Source organism: Mytilus galloprovincialis, chromosome 4 (genome assembly GCF_965363235.1).
Source record: "Mytilus galloprovincialis chromosome 4, xbMytGall1.hap1.1, whole genome shotgun sequence".
In the NCBI taxonomy this organism is placed as follows: Eukaryota; Metazoa; Mollusca; class Bivalvia; order Mytilida; family Mytilidae; genus Mytilus; species Mytilus galloprovincialis.
In genome coordinates this window covers 20,721,284-20,735,825 of record NC_134841.1, presented here as the reverse complement: position 1 = coordinate 20,735,825, position 14,542 = coordinate 20,721,284, and positions in this window count along the sequence as shown.

Here is a 14,542-nt window from a genome sequence, read left to right as displayed (position 1 = left end):
AACCACATCAACAAACGACAACTTCTGATCATCAGATTCCTGATGATATACACGTTAATATTGTTATTAATATAAGTAAGATACGTCATACAAATCTAATCTTGAATTTCATCCAAATTCTTTCTTAATTTTCGGAACACGTTTTAGAAATTCAAATATGACGTCACTTTGAGCGCTGCAATGACTTTGGCTAACAAGGCTGGGATTTTTCAATGTATTCGTTTTTATTCTAAAGCTAGTCACCACTTCAGTTTAATCATTTATATCTATTATATAGTCATTTTATAAAATTTACTGTTTGCAAAACTATGTATTATTCTTGAAAATAATGATGTTTTTGTCCCAGGCGGATAACTCTGGCCTCACAACTTTTTGGAACTTTTGGTCCTCGGCGATCTTGAACTTTTTTCATCTGAGCATAGTTTTGCTACGCGCGTCTGGCGTAAATTTTTTTTTAACCAGTTACCTTTTGATGGCTATTATTCGTTTGTTTCTCTGTCCTATATTTTCTCCCATTTATTAATTGTAGCCCTGTCGTGTAATGTTGTTATTTTAATGTTATAATTAACATTGCAATTAAAGCGGGAGGTTTGGTATGCCACAAAACCAGGTTCCATCCACCATTTTTTCATACAATGCCCTGTACCAAGTCAGGAAAATGGCCATTGTTACATTATAGTTCCTTTCTATGTGTGTTACATTTCGGTGTTGTGTTTAGGTTATGTTGTAGTTCTCTTAAGCTTATATTTGATACGTTTCCCTCAGTTTTTGCTTGTAACCCGGATTATTTTTTCTCTATCGATTTATAAATGTCGAACAGCGGTATACTACTGTTGCTCTTATTTAATATGTAAATTCATGGCCCTATAATACGTCGATACTTATATTTAGACATTGCACAAGGTCATAATTGATATGACTATTAATGACATCTTTACACTAAACTTATAAGAGGCTGATGTTTTACTGACTCATATTTTAGATTTACTCATATTGTTAGCTTTGGACTAGTTTTCAGTAACTGTGCTGTTTGTTGTTGTATCATATTTGACTTTCGTTTACAGTTTTGCACATAAATTTCGCCGTTAGTCTTCACGTTTGAATTGGTTTGCATATGTCATTTCGGGTCTTTTTGAAGCTTGCTATGCGATATGGGGATTTGGTCATTGTTAAAGAATGAAAATGTGACCTATAGTATTGATCAATTTCTTCGTCTTTTTGGTCCCTGATGGATATTTATCTAATTGGTAGTCATGCCACATGTCTTCAATATTATATTGCATTGTCAATCTAAACAAAGACTTGATGTCTTTTTTTATTTATTTCTGTGCTCTAGTACTGAAAAATTTATTTGTTTGGCATTGTTGTTAAATATGTTGTATAAATCAGACTTAGTGTTGCTATCAAATAAAATGTATGATTCTTAAATAATTCATTTAATATTTCCTTTGTTAATTATCGTTAGAGACTGGCTTATTTGATAGATATCTATCGAATCTGTTTGATGTGAAACCTATGAATAGCCTTGTATGGTCATTGTCGTCTCATAAGTAGATTTAATAAAAGGATCATTTGAACAGTATATTTAACGTCAACATCATAAATTGAATGATGACCATGAAATACACAAATACGTTTAGGGAAATGTATTTACAGAACTGCACTGCTCTTGTTTCCTAATCCAATCTTTGTATTAGTCGTTTACTTCGTAACTATTCATTCATGTAGATATACATGACTTTTGAATTTTTAAGAAAAACTAACAATTAATGAACGAGTTATTGATTGCATCAAGTTTTATTAATTGTAGTGACTGAAATGGGACACAACGCACTGATTTTCAGTTCAAGATGGTAACACCAACTTAGTAGTTAGTGCTTCGATACTGACTTGATTTGTAATAACGTTTCTTTTTAAAAGGAGCATTGGCTGTCAAGTTCATTTTCACCGCTTTGACTCAAATTCTCATATTTGATTGATAACATACCCAAATGCACATTTAAATTTCTTAACATTTAAAATAAAAAAATTAACAATGCATAGACTAAAAAGTATGTATCCACCTCCCGAGTGAATTTTACTTTAGATGTCATCTAAATCAATATCCAGATGACCTCCAGAATGCCGAAGGTAATAAAAACCAATATAATTAGTTACATAGTGTGCTAGTGACCTAATACGGTATACATGGGGGTCAATTAATTCCATATGGGGTTAGAGGAAAGCTCGAATGCCCATATGGATTTACTGACATCATATAAACCGTATTACGTCACTAGCACACTATGTAACGAATTTATCTTACCGACTGTCTGAACGTGAGAAATTTACACTAGTGACTATCTGTTGAAACCTTGAAGATTTTTTCTCAGTACCGTTTTGTTTTTATAAAGGGACGTAACACCGCTTGTAACCGTGTATGAAATAAGCCCCGCCTCCCTTCGTACCTAATATGGAATATAAAGGGACGTTACACCACTACTAACATTGTATAAAATAAGCCCCGCCTCCCTTTTATCCTAATATGAAATATACACGGTCTCCACACGAACGCTTTTTACCAATCATATTCCTAGAAATGTATAGGAGGTAAGATAAATATATATACAGATAGATAGATAAATATGAATATATAGCTAGCACGTCCAATCTTTTTTTCTGTTTCTGATTTTTTTCTCTACTTCATATTATTGGTTTAAAATATGTTATCCTCGATTTTACCTGTGTTTATTTTTGTTTCACTGCTAACAATCGGTATCAAAATATTTTCCTTTTAATAGCTGTACAGGCCTTCTAAATGTGTAACAAATCTTTTACTACGTTGTTATAAAAAAGGTCTAATGAATACGGATTCAATGAGGCTAAATTATTGACTTGCAAGTCAATGATACATCAGCGAGGGTTTTAAGCTTGACAAATGTGTTCCAAGCTGACTGCTGATAACAAAATTTATTTCAAAATCCTCTTAATTAATACTTAAAGCATTATAATCGTATACCTGATTTTTTTATGAATTATATTTAATGATCCTTTAAAATATCTGTTGCCAAACTGTCTCCTGCAAAGTTGACCGTACAAGAATTTTGGCAATATTAAGGTTCTTTTTAGTTTGATCATATAGCTCTTCTCATGTTTTGATCTGATACATCCTTTGCTTTAATATATTTTCTGATGAACTATCAAGGACAGAGCTTATGATTCATGAAATTATTACAATGTTTTTTTTTATTCACTGAAGTCTGTCGTCGTCGGTTAAGTTTGGTAATAAAGTACGCATACATTGAAAGGAAGTCATATATTATATTTTGCTTGAAATTTTTGTTGTTGTTATGTTATTGTTGACTTTTGTTTTAAACATGCGAATCGACTGATTTGTACCGATTAGCACGTTTGTCTTCAGTGATTGGATAACTGAAAACTAGAATATTGCGTCGTCTTACTTTTAATGTATAATATGCGTAGATGCTATCATAGACTTAAATCAAAGTCAAGAATCCTTCATTGTTGTTAACGATATATTGATTTTTGAGATTATTATGATATTTGTGTTGCTTCCATCTCATTAAATTTAGAGCCTTTTTGCAATTGCGTCTTGTCTGAATAGTTATCAAAAGCTAATGATGATTTTTAAATTACTCCATACGCGCGTGAACTCGTTCAGAGACAACAAGCTATACTAGATATCCAGGGTTAATACACAAACAGAGACAAAGAAAGACGTAGTCTCTATAACAAGGCAAAAATTCACAAAACACACTCAAAAAACGAACGATAAAGAATAGTTCAAAAAATGATCAACAAACATAGTCCACGAAAAAAAAAAAAAAGACAAAGTGAAAAAAAAAATAACAATAAAAAAGCAATAAAAAAAATTACAGACTGGGCATCTCAAAAGAACCAAATAGCAGAATGAAGTGACAGATAGTAAATTCAATGAAAGCTGAGCCTCTTTTATAAACGCTTTTATATTTGCATTTCTTCCCCTGAACATCGTCTAAAAGAGTCCTTAATAAACCCGTAGTGCCCCAAAATGGTAATCCGAAATGTATTATGCAACAATTTCAATCAAATGTGCTTAGTAAAATCAAGTAATGACACTTTAACATCTTATCCATTACATCGTTCATTTATTCGTACATTATTTTGAGTTTCCTTGTATGATAATTTGAACTTTAAAGTATTAGAATAGTTAACGAGCATTAGCTTTGCCTTTGGAATTATATCCTTTAAGCTAAAAGTACATGAGATTCAGACTTTACTGTCATCATAAAATTTTAATCTGTTTTTAAATTGAAGTTAATTACAGATTGGTAGATTGTGTAATTTGTGAGTTATATTTTAAATTAACTAAAGCTACAGATTCGCCTGTAAACGTACCAAAAAACGCTAATTTTCACGTCGTTATAGACTTGTATAATTTTTTGTGAATTTCAGCAAAGAGCTCGGTCTCGTTTTTTTTTATAGGTACCCTATCACTGAAACAGTTTAAATAATGTGTTTGATATTGTTGTCTGGATATAATAGTGTATAAATTAGACTTTGTTTTTCCAGCAAATAATTGTTTTAATATTGGTAATTGTCATTAAAAACTGTCGTATTTGCATTTACTTCAAACTTTGAATCTTCAAACCAAGAGATAAAGTTCAGTTATTTAGTTATAGAGAAATCCTGGTACAGCATTAATAAATTGACAAGAAATTATGCAACTTCAATATCATAGTGTTCAGTCCAAATCGAAATTTTTCGGTCACTAGTTGAATATTGTTCGATATTTGAATTCCTTCTCAGTACATTGCCAATGTAATTATTAAAGTAAATACTTAGAAGAGTTAAAAATGTATTATCGAAATGTGCAAAGAAAAAGGACATCAATGGCTTAAAAGGGACTATTATTGAATTATAAGATAAAATATGGCACTTTATAAGGAAAAGGAAATAAAAATGGGTCACCGGACTCGTTTTCTTGCTGCATAATAAAGTAGGTTAATTACAGCACCTTCTAATGTACAACTTACTCATCTTTGTTAACGCTCCTTACATCTTAGGCAACTCGATCCCCTGGTATGTCAAAGTTGAGAAAAATTAAAATATAAAAATGATCTGTATTATTTGTAAAATACAACCGTATATAGAATAAAATACATAATTTTCCTTTCCTGTTGGTGGCCTAGCTGTTTCATTTCAAATGTGACATGTTCCTTCGCTCTTATCAGTCGGAGCACCGGGGACGTTACATTATAAGTCTTAATGAACAATATCTCAATTAAATTACTTTTACTTTCAAAATAAAGAAAATTAAATGCAATATGGAAAACGATTTTGAACAGGTTGTTTGAATTTGTTCATTTCTGTACAAATACATGTGTCATTATGTTTGTACAAAAATGAGCATATAATTAATTGTAACAATGTGTACGACGTTTACAGTAACTGAATGGATAAATTTGTAAGAACTAGTTCACATAAAAGACAAAAGGATCATCATGGTTACCATAAAATGTTTGAAGAAAAGAAAGAAAAAATCATATTTGACTTCTGATAAAAAAAAACACTAAAAAAACAGACGATTTCTTTTACTAGCACATTTCAGAAACAAGCGCCAGTAAAGTAAGTTCAATGACAAGAAATGTAACATTTGTTTACATCAAAATAAACAAATATGCACATTTACCTGTTATCAGCTGTGAAGTGGTTTTTGCTGACCCTGTACTGTTGTAAATTCATGGGATATAGCTGTTGTTATTCAGTTGGTTTACATGTTGTAATGTACTGTCATATTTTTTATTTATGCATTTCTCTGTGCTGAGTGTTCTTCTGTTTTATTGTACGCTATTCCTGTCATGTATTGTCATTTCGTCGGTATTTTTAACATTACCATAAAAGCGGGATGTTTGGATTGCCATAAATAAAGGCAACAGTAATATACAGCTGTTCGAAATTGATAAATAGATTGAGAAAAAAAATCCTGATTACAAACTTTAACTGAGGAAAACACATCAAATATAAGAGGAGAACTACGATACAACAGAAACACAACATTAAAATATAACACACCGAAACGAACTATAATATAACTATGGCAATTTGGCTAGCCAAACTCCCCGCTTTTATGGCAATGTTAAATATAACATTAACATGACAACATTACATTACAGGACTACAATACAAATTAGTGGCAGAACATATAGGACAGAGAAATACACGATTAATAGCTTACAAAAGGTACCATGTTTAAAATTTAATACGCCAGACGCGCATTTCGTCCACACAAGACTAACCAGTGAAGCTCAGATAAAAAAGTTCGAAAACCAAAACATAAAACAGGTTCAAACCAACAGTTTTTCTTAAAATTTCCTCTACCAAGTCAGGAAAATGGCAGTTGTTATCTACAGTCCGTTTCTATGTTGGATTTGTTTTTCCTTAATCAAACTATGACTATTGAATCAAAACCATTTACAGCTTTCAACACAAATGCCATTCCTTTCAAGAAGCCGATAGTGTTTATTTTTATATTTTATCTGGTTTTTTTTTTTTTTTTGCATTTTAATTTTTAAGTTGATGTTGTTGTTTTTTATTTGGATCTGTGGGTTTTTCCTAATAATTGTCTACTGATTTGTATCGAGGTGTACTATATTCATCACCGATTCAAAAAAAAATATATATATATATAAAAATGTATAATATGTGAATATGCTATGAATATGCTAGTTCGGAGTTCGATATTTTTGTAGTTTTACTTTTACAGTTGAAGCAAAGTAAGGATTTTTTTTGGCGTCTTTTGAGACAATATACTGATTTTACACATATTTGAGATTTGTTTTTGTGTTGGATCTGTTAATCAATTTAGAGTCGTTTTACTCTTGCGTCTTTAAGGGGGAACTATATCTATCAAGGATCACTACAAAATACAACAAAAAGACGAAATGATAAAACATATATAGTCCAAAAACCACGATAAAATGACAAAATGACTAACACTTATAGTTTACAATACACACCAAAAAAATAAATGATAAACAATTCACAAGGACAACCGAATAGCCAACATATTGAAAAAAATTGAGATATTTGTAAAAAAAAAACCACCACACTACAATAACACTGGATTCAGACCTTGTTATTATAAGAACAATTTAAATCGGTTGTGAAATTGCAGTTTCAAGTAATATATGAATATTTTGCTCATTTAATAAATAATATCAAGACAAAGGTACAGTAACAGATCCACCTCCGAATTTATTGAAATCTCTTTGATCAGTCGTTACAGAGCTCGATCTTCTTTCTTAATCGGTGCTATAGCACTGAAACAGTTAAAAGGATTTGTTTGGCATTGTTGACTTGATATAGTGCATAAATCGGGCTTCGTTTCTATCAGATAATAGTTATAATTATATTCATTTGATTTTTCATATGCCAATTGCCATTGGCGACTGTCATATTTGATAAGAGATCTATCGAATCTTTCTTTTTATGGTGTCTCGTCACGACTGTAATTAATGTTTGATTATAATAAAAAGATAAAAAAGAATAGAAGCCAAAGGATGATAAAGAAAACCACAAGTAGAGTAAGGGCAGAAAACTACATTACCAACAGAAAGGAGAGGGTCAGACAACGACATCACCAAAAAGAAAGGAGAAGATCAGACAATACCAAAGAAAAGGAGATGATCAGACAACGACATCACCAAAAGAAAGGAGACGACTAGACAACGATATCACCAACAGAAAGGAGACGACTAAACTGATATCACTAAAAGAAAGGAGATGATCGGGTAACATCACCAAAAAAATGAAGACGAGTAGACAACGACATCACCAAAAGAAAAGAGACAAACAGAATAACATCAGCCCACATAACACTACACAAAATACAGAAGATTGTCCAATTAATATAAACCATAATGAAAATAAAGTCATGTTTTCTTATCCACAAAAAAAACAGGAAACTATAATTATTCGACGATACGTCTTTTACACGATATGGTATGTTTTAATTCGAGTTATGAGTTAATTGTATAGAAACTATTAAATGCATGTCCCTTCCAATATTATTATTATTATTATCATTGATATGGTTATATTTATAGATTACCTGTTTACAAAATTGTGAAGTTTTGAAATACTAAGGCTTTTCTACCTCAGGCATAGATTACCTTAGCTGTATTTGGCAAAACTTTTAGGAACTTAAGTCCCTAATGCTCTTCAACTTCGTACTTTATTTGACCTTTTTAACTTTTTTGGGATTCGAGCGTCACTGATGAGTCTTTTGTAGACGAAACGCGCGTCTTGCGTCTATAAAAAAATTTAATCCAGGTATCTATGATGAGTTTATTTACAACCACTGGGTCGATGCCACTGCTGATGGAGATCTATTTCCCCGAGGGCATCACCAACCCAGTAGTCAGCATTTTTTTGTGCTGATATGAATTATCATTGATATGGTTATATTTATAAATTACCTGTTTACAAAATTTTGAATTTTTGAAATACTAAGGCTTTTCTACCTCAGGCATAGATTACCCTAGCTGTATTTGGCAAAACTTTTAGGAACTTTAGTCCTTAAAGCTCTTCAACTTCGTACTTTATTTGACCTTTTTAACTTTTTTTGGATTCGAGCGTCACTGATGAGTCTTTTGTAGACGAAACGCGCGTCTGGCGTATATACAAAATTTAGTCCTGGTATCTATGATGAGTTTATTTCCATTAACACCAGAAAACTCATCTCCCATCAAACCCAATATTTTAATGTTTAGTGTGTACTATTGCGTATTACTATTTCCCGGTTGTTATCTAGTTAAAACAAAATATGTTTAAATATCTTAAATGCCTCTTTTTTCAAAAAATGATAAAGAGCAAGGGGTTTATTCACGACATTTCCGTTAAAATGTCAAATTAAATAATGACTTAATATAACTTTACCAGTAAGTGGACAGTGTGTATGTCACTTGAAGATTTTTCTCGAAATAATTAGTTGTCTGATAATTTAGAATTGAAGCAGCAGTCAAAAGCTGGAGGCTTCGGTTTGTGAGTGTAATGTTGTATCATCATTAAAAGTAAAGGTCGGTATAATTAAACCCTTTTCTATCATGTGAAGGGTTTTTTTAGATTAAATATTTACATTGTTTTAATGTCTCTGTAAGTAACCGACATTTATTTTTAATTATCACATTTGCAAGGACTAAGGGTTTCAGGTTGTTGTATAATTTCATAAATTCATAAAATCAATAATATGTTTTGGCAAAACTTTTAGGAATTTTGGTTCTTAATGCTCTTCAACTTCGTGCTTTATTTGGCCTTTTTAACTTTATTGGATTCGAGCGTCACTGATGATTCTTTTGTAGACGAAACGCGCGTCTGGCGTATATACTAAATTCAGTCCTGGTATCTATTATGAGTTTATTTATCAGTAAATCAATGTGTATTAATTCGTTAACAAAATGTATTCTTGACATTTGTGACAAATGAGAATTTCTCAATATAAAAACGTCTTGCGACTATTATTGTTTTTTATATTCTAATATAAATAGAAAGAGATGTATGTAAACAAAGAAACAGCAATATTATGCAAATATCTGTAAAAACAATAAATACATGCATGTCATCATTAACATGTTATTGCTCAAAGCGCCGAATATATTGACGTGAAAAAAGGTGATCCTTATTTTAAAAAATTGGGCCCCACTAATGGTTCTTCGATATCTGTTATAATTTTCAATGACGTGTATAAAATGTAAAATCACAAAAATACTTAATTCCCAGGATATTTCAAAATGGAAAGTCCTAATGAATTGACAAAATCAAAAGCTCAAACGAATGGATAACAACTGCATATTTATGAAATATTTATTATAACCATCTGGCATATTTTGATATCTTTGGATGATATAAAAGGGCAGGAATAGGAAACAAATCATATTGAATTGATTCAAAAATAGGGCGAAAGATACCAAAGGTACAGTCAAACTAAAAAAATCGCCATAGCTAAATAAAGGCAACAGAGAAAAAGACACAGACAAATATTAGTACACAAGACATATCATAGAAAACTAAAGACTAAGCTACACGAACCCAATCAAAAACTTAAAGTGAACTCAGGTGCTCAAGATGGGTAAGCAGATCATCCTGCTCTACATGTTGCACCCGTCGTGTTGATCACGTTATTACAACTTTGGTAAATAGTCTTATTTGGTAAGTCAACTTCGTGAAAAGTTTTTCATATTTCATCAGTGTTTATCAATTGGACAGTTGTTTTGGGGCTATAAACAATATTTGATATAAAATTATTACAATTGATTAACCGTCCTAGTTTATATGAGTTTTGAAAGTGAGTAAGTTTGAGCTCTCGTGCAGCTGTTTGCTAGTTTTCAGTACCACTTCATAGAATTAAAGATTAAAAATATGTTTGGTAAGTTATACCTTTGTAAGACCCCAACGCCTTGTCACGCATTATATTTATGCATTTATAGGCTCCTCTAGACTTTGGAACAGCAAAGAATAAGAATAAATTACACGTATACACATCCGTTGAACATACAGGTTTGACTTATTAAATCGGCACTAAACACACGGTATATGGTTAGCAATAAAACAGGAAATTACAAGGTACTGGTCAAAGAAATATGCAATTACTAAAAGCTAGTTGAATCATCAATAAACAAACAAACAAACAATGGCTTCCAAGACTAAAATTTCAACCGTTCATATCAATAGTACTAGCATTAATTTTTAAGACGTTATACAAACACTAAGAGAAATGCTTTGAGTACTACCAAAAGATGAGTATCGACTTGATCATGATGATCGACTTGATGTATGACCAGAAGTGATTATGACTGTGTTTATAGACATACGTATTTTAAAATTTGTGTCACTTTTTATTAAACCATGTTATTAAATATTTTATGGTGCTTCATTGGTTAAAGAACAATATTTTCCTGAGTAAAAGGACAACACAGGAATAATGAGCATTAACTATTATGTTATGGGCATACAGCAATACGAGGAACAAAATATTCACACATTTAAAGTTGTTTGATGATCACAGACGTTAGATATAAAATCTAAAAGCGTAATGAAGTGTTCATTTCGTACTTGACTATCAATTGTATTAGAGAAATTATCTAAAATTTGCAGCTAGATCTGACTATATTATTATCGTCTACAACACCGACTACAAGTATCAATTTCATTTCCATCATATTTCTAATGACATGTAAGTACCAAGATGAGGAGAACTGTACATTACACGACACGATATAGAATCAGGTTAATAGATGGATTGTGTCATTACAGACAAATCAGTCAGTAATTATCCAAATTCTTATTCAAAATGATTGGAATTTTCCAAACAAATATATATTTCACTCCTACACTGATGCAAGTTTCCGTTAAAGTATATTGCCGTAGGGGTTACTTTATATGATAATTAAAATTGTATAATAATTATTCTTTACAAGAAGAATTTGAATATATTAATCAAATGTATGTCAGTGGAGAGAGAGAGAGAGAGAGAGAGAGAGAGAGAGAGAGAGAGAGAGAGAGAGATTATAATGGCGCATTCGATTCCTAATTTCCTATCATTATTTTACATGAACCAAAAAAAAAATTGCAAATGAAGCAATGATCATTGTTCTTTTTCTTAATAACTTAATAGATATATAACACGGAGCCTTGGCTCACACCGAACAACAAGCTATAGAGGGCCCCAAAATTACTAGTGTAGAACCATTCAAACGGAAAAACCAACGGTCTAATCTATATAAAATTTAAAAAACGAGAAATGAGAAACACGTATAAATTACAGAAACAAACGACAACTACTGTACATCAGATTCCTGACTTAGGACAGGTGCAAACAATTGCAGCGGGATTAAACGTTTTAATGGATCCAAACCTTCTGCCTTTTTCTGAAACAATAGCATAACATCACAACATAGAAAAACACACCATAAAATATCAATTGGCAGACCTAACTCAATCAAAAAACGTACATTAATACACTATAAACGAATAAATTCGATCTGTGATATCTGAATGCAAATGCACAGTTAATAAGATATTAGGGATGTATGTGTAAATTTACAACAAATCTATGGCTTCCATGAATTATTTCGATTCTAATAGGACAAATACGATCATTAAAAAACTGACGCGATGATGGGTATACCGTGTGTGTGGCTGTTCTATTTTACCCACTGTTCGATAAATATAAAAGAAATCTAATAAACCTGCATGAATGATTTCTTAACTAACCGCTAGAAAAAAAAATGTGATTACTTTTTTTACTTCTCAGTAAACCCAACATTTGCAATTTTAAATTAACATTTTTTATCGTAAGCTACTGTCAAATTCACTGTTGACATGTTGTAACCAAGGAGCCGCCATGCTGAAATCAGTAAATGTGCGAATAATGCAAAAAAAAACAGAAAACAAGCAACACTTTCCTCAATACTTTATTTTAATGCAATTGTATCCGAGTTTAGAAGGTAAACGCAATAGAAAAACCTTCAGCTTTGACGTTTTCATTCGTATGACGTCATGTTTTGAAATGACGTTAATGCGCCAAAATCATTACTGGAATTTCGCGGAATTTTAATTTATTTTGTATTTGTCCATTTTTCTGTTCTCTAATGTGTAAATTTATTTTGTTATGAGTCAGAATCAGAATAAATGTTCTGAAGGGTTTTATTCAATTGTAACTGTTAACACAGCGAAATCCACAACCATTTACACATAGGTTACGATACATGTGGATTTACGTGGGAGGCATATTTAAACAGCCATTTGTGTACATCTTGGAGTCTGCGTTAAGTGTAGATATATCGAGAATTTTATCACGGTGTTGTTTACAAAGAGAAAGAAGCACGTCATATTAGAATGGATCTTATTATTAATTTATTACCAAACAGAAAACAATAAACTTGCGGAGAAGATATAAAAACGTAAACAATTGGTGCTAACATTTTTACACCATATCTGGATTTCGACAATTAATGTGTCTTCAGTGATGTTAGGAATCGACACGGTGTTAAGAATGCAATTCAATTTACCTTAATTTATGATACATTCTTGAATTTTGAATAGTATATTTATATATTTATAATTACTATAAATATCAGCACAACAATGTAAAGTCTGCAAATTTGCAGAAGGAATTTTTGTTTTTCTCTCGCCGGAATTCGAACTCTTAAGCTTGCTATTGAGATATCGAGACAACACCGCCTGCACTGTGTCCAGCGCTGTGGATCATGCAGCCACCTAGACGGAACTTAAAAGTTTGAGTTTTTGGTGGCTTAGTGTAACCTGATTCGTCAGTTGAATCTAGGGTTGTACAACACAGGACATGATTTATTAGGCATGATTATCTATCGAGCAGGATCGTAAGATGCAGATAATTATATGAGACGTACGCCTAAACTAGTGACAAATCTACGACATATCCATTCAGTGGTTGACCAGTGAATGTGATATATAGTTAACAACACATATACTGGAACAACAAAAGAATATATATAGATTGTAAAATGAAATCAGTACAGAAAAACATCGCATAACAAAAAGAAGTACAGCAAATTAATAAAGAAATGATGCAGTATAAAAGAGTTTTCTATTGTTTCGTTGTTTTCTTCCTATAGTTGATGTGTTACGCTTTGTTTTAGTTTGTTACCCGGATTTGTTTTCTCTCGATCGATTTATGACTATCGATCAGCGGTATACTACTGTTACCTTTATATAAAAAAATGATTGCAATAACTTTCTAGTACGAAAAGACGATTTTTTTGTTTCTGATGTATTGTTTGCAACCATACCCTTCTTCAATTTTATAATATCTAAGTACTCAGACTCTTGATACAAATTCATTATGTTCTACATTCAAAAAACATTCATTTTGACATACACATTTTTCTAATTTATTCCACCTTTTGAAACTACAGCAGATTGTGTCATAAGTTTTTAAGTAGATTGCATTCGCGATCCGATACCAGATCTTTCACGATATGATCGCAAAGGTTGACCACCGTTAGTTGTTCTTTCACGATCAATTCTCTCAAAAAACCGAATAGCACGCACGCCTTCACTATGAGAACAATTGGGCAACATATTATTTTAATGTAACATTTTTAATCATTTGTTCAGAATTTGGAGGTAAAAATATCTCTATAAAGGGTTAATTTAAAAGAGGGACGAAATGAACCAAAGGGACAGTCAAACTCATAGATCGAACATAAACTGACAACGCAATGGCTAAAAATAAAAAGACAAATAATAGTACAGAAGACTCAACATAGAAAACTAAAGACTAAGCAATATAATTGAAATCGTTTCTTTGATATGCAAGGATTATTATATTTTTTTAACGAATGAAAAATTTGTAATTCAAAAAAGGATGTACAAATGTGTTGTATTGGTTAAAATTCTCATGCAACGGCTGGATTGTCAGAAATAACTCTCAATCTTTTTTATCATATTTCATTTTTGTCCAGAAAAAAGTAAAATCACAAAAATACGGAACTCCGAGGAAAATTCAAAACGGAAAGTCTGT